This window comes from Gouania willdenowi, chromosome 11 (assembly GCF_900634775.1).
Source record: "Gouania willdenowi chromosome 11, fGouWil2.1, whole genome shotgun sequence".
NCBI classification, from domain to species: Eukaryota; Metazoa; Chordata; class Actinopteri; order Blenniiformes; family Gobiesocidae; genus Gouania; species Gouania willdenowi.
The window spans coordinates 30,238,945-30,242,711 of NC_041054.1; the positions used below are offsets into that span (position 1 = coordinate 30,238,945).

A 3,767-nucleotide genomic window follows, 5' to 3' on the forward strand; every position below is an offset into this window, starting at 1 on the left:
CAGCTTTATTGACCAGGTACAGTTTAGAACAATACGAGGAATTTGACTTGGTAGTTGCAGTGAAAGAAGACACATCAACACACCGGAGCAGCCATTTGCGGCGCCCACATATTTAGGTGAAAAAGGAGGGGTGAGGGGAAAAAAACTGCCAGTTTGAAACTGATTTCCCTAAACAGAGAAAGCAGTGTGAAACCAGGAAAAAAAACCGCCTCGGCAAACATAAATGTAAGCATGACACAGTCAAACAACTCGAGACAAGGCATGTGGGAAGGGTTGGGTGGGAGGTTGGCTGGGGGAGGGGGTCAGGTGGGAAGAACAGCAGGATTCCAGCTGTTTGGGGACATGGGCGTGCTGCCAATGGGCGCTGCAACTACGCCTCCATGCAGCTGCGAATGGGAGGTGGGGAAAGATGGCCGACGAGGCATTTGAAGTTGAAGACCTGTAGCTGCATTACTGACAACCAGATGACGGGTGGAAAAGTTCAGCATCAACAGTTCCAGGTGGGAATGTAGGGAAGGAGCGGGGGGAGGGAGTGGGGGTAAGAGCCGCCGTCTGCAGAAACTTCCTGGTGATAAGAGATGAGACAGCCTTGGCTTTAGCCTTGGCTAGCTGGGGAGCCGAAAGGGAGATAAGCAATGTGATTTGATACAGGCTATGTCAATTTCCAATAGCCTTCTGTCCTGGGTCTCTCTGCTGTAATCCAATGAGTGGCCTAGTTTCCACTTCCAAGCCGGGTCTCCAACTTCTCCCAGTTGTTATCCATAACGCGTAGACGATCCAAAAGCTCTTGCTTTTGATATCGATCAACACATGAGTCTGAGTGTTCAGAGCCCTGCTACATCCTTCAGAAATCACTGGCAGCTTTTCCAAAACAGTCGCCAGCGTAGTACGGACTTTTCGATAGATTAGGAAGCCACCAGCTCCGATCAGCAGCATGCCTACTATCATTATTCCAATTATGTAGATGTCCTCCACGTCTTCCACGGAAAGGATGGACAGACACACAACTCGCCACTTGTTCCAAGGGTCAAGGGTGTATCCAGCCGCAAACGTCCCGCTTGGACATGCGGGTTCACCACCCCCGGTTCTTTTCGTCGAAAAAATCTGATCGATAGCACTGAGAGACCAACTAATTAATTCCATTATTCCGGTTTTGGATGAGTTACAGAGAGAGGCTCTTGTTAGGCTCACAAGACCAGACAAAGCAGCAGCTGGGAGAGAGATAAGAAAGGAAGGGAGGGAGAAACAGAGAGTGCGACTGTCCTCGTTGAGAGAAGCAAGAAGAATCACTATCACTACTGTGCTGCTAAATTATCTAGCTGGAATAGCTGCAGCATTAGCACTCATATTAAATAGCATGGGCAACGATAGCCGTTAGCATTGAGGCTAACGGCTATTAGCGATCTTTTTTAGGACATTCCAACTAAATTACAGTGATACAGTCCGTTCCATAGTAATGTTAAACATCAGGCATCAGTGCTATAACTCCGATTGGTTTTAAGGAAAGTATCTAAACAAGGTATTGTGTGGTCAACTGTCTTCAACAAGCTAACATGGAGGATTAGCTTATTAGCTACATAGACTAGGCCTTGCTTACCAGAGCTCACAACGAGAGGGCCAACAAGACACATGCAGCGCCTCACGTTCACTCTCACACAAAAATCAGTGCCTGATAAACAACTTGTTAATAATCAATTTGGGAATATTAATCATAGATTTATGACTTTTATATCCTATCTTCGTACGAGGGGGTCCTTAGCTTGTTTGTCTTCTGACACCACATTTCTCAGACCTGCAAAGTTTTATATTAGTAATATCCAATAATGTGAATACATCAAACAGTGATAAACAGAAATCTGCTGTCATGTTTCTGTCTGAACGGTTATGGAAACAGTTAAAAACTAAGGAACAGGTTTTATGATGAAGGGATTAAGTAGTTGTCTGAGGGACGTCTTGATGACGTCCCTTTAACAAACATGAACAGGACAAGGTACAGAGGTGTGAGGCCTTTTCTCCTGCTGTTAGTCCAAAGCAGAGAGAAAACACTCCACTCCCACTGCAGAGCCGTTTATATCAGGATGTTTACCTCTGACACTCAGGACCCCTGCCTCCCACCTGTGCTGCAGCTTCTAATGCCATCATAGCTTTAAACCAATAGCATTAGAGCCTGATGCAATGATGTATCTTTAAAATGAAAAATCAGAGGATCAGGTCCTTCTGCCCCAGTGAGGAAAAGCATTTCTCCACGCTCTGGTCGGACACCTCTTCCAGAGATGAGGGGTTCCACTTAGGGTTCTGGTCTTTGTCGACCAGCACTGCTCGCACGCCTTCGTAGAAATCACAGCCCCTCATGCAGGCTTGGCTCAGTCGATACTCCATCACCAACACATCCTGTAGGCTCAGGGAGGCTCCGTACTGCAGCTGCTTGTGGGTGATTTTCAACGATGTCGAAGACATTTTGGACAAGGTCTGAAGCTGTTTGTTGGCAAACTCAGAACTGTCCGCCCTCAGGTTATGTACGATTCCCTCCACACTGCTGGAGCTGAACAGCCTGTCAATATCTGAAATGTGATTCTCTAAGACAAAAGGCTTCTCTGCGTCCAGCTGGCTCTGGTCCTGGTAGGAATCCAATAGTTTGGAAATGTTTTCAGTGGAGGGAGACTTCAGGTCCACTAGCTCTTTCTCCATCTCAAGGACCTTCTTAGACTCAACAAAATGTGTGGCCACTCCAGCTCTCATCACATCACGTCCTTTCAGTCTGAAGCCAGTTAAGGCAAGAAATAAGCCCAGCTTTCCCTGGAGCCTTGGCAGAAAATGACCACCTCCCGCATCAGGGAAAAGCCCTATTGCAGTCTCTGGCATGGCAAACATTGTCTTTTCAGTGGCCACTCGAAACCGCCCGTGCACTGAAAGACCAACGCACCCTCCCATTGTGATGCCATCAATAATAGCTATATATGGTTTCCGACATGTTCCTATGGCATTGTTCAGAATGTACTCCTCACGAAAGAAGATTTCAGACAGCGAGCTACCAGCTTTCCCTGTGTCTGCTATCGCTCTGATGTCTCCTCCAGCACAGAAGGCTTTCGCTCCTGTCCCTTAAATGATCACCATGTCCGTCTCACTATCACCTTCCCACTTCTTTAACTGTGGGTAGATTTGCCGGATCATGGTCAAGTTGAGTGCGTTGAGAACTTTGGGTCTGTTCATGGTGATGACACCAACTCTGCCCACTTTCTCCAGGAGCACACCAGATTCCACTTGACTCGACATCATGTGAGCCTGAATTCGCTGGAGTCTGCAGAGGCTCCTCAGTCTGAAACCGTAGGGGAAGAAACTGAGGGACATTGTTGTTAAGTCTGGACAAACTCAGCACTGTTTCACAGCAATGAGCAGCTCAGAACCTCTTCTTCTTCTTCAGTTTATTGGCGTCTGCAAACACTTTTATGTGTGATACTATTTTCTTCTATTACCTCCGCCAAGGGCGAAGCACAGAAGCTCTGTGTGGGAAAATTGATAAATGGGACAAGGAACAGGTGATTACATTTAGGTGATGTTATGGCTACCAAAAAAATATATATATATATATATATATCCCATTCTTTTTCCCATCCACACTGTGGTACTTGTGATGATGTCATATGTTCTTGCAGTCAGCTCAATGTTGACAGGTAGTCGTGGTAACACAAAGCTCCACATGTTTCCATGACCGCAGTGTGTTGGCTGAGCTTCAGCTGCTTGGTTAAGGTCTGCGCTCTCCGAGTGCT

General features: G+C 46.7%; 1 pseudogene; it reads right to left on the reverse strand.

Moving 5' to 3' along the window:
* Nucleotides 1-2,199: 2,199 nt before the first annotated feature.
* Nucleotides 2,200-3,411, reverse strand: LOC114471831 (3-hydroxyisobutyryl-CoA hydrolase, mitochondrial pseudogene; annotated as a pseudogene).
* Nucleotides 3,412-3,767: the final 356 nt, after the last annotated feature.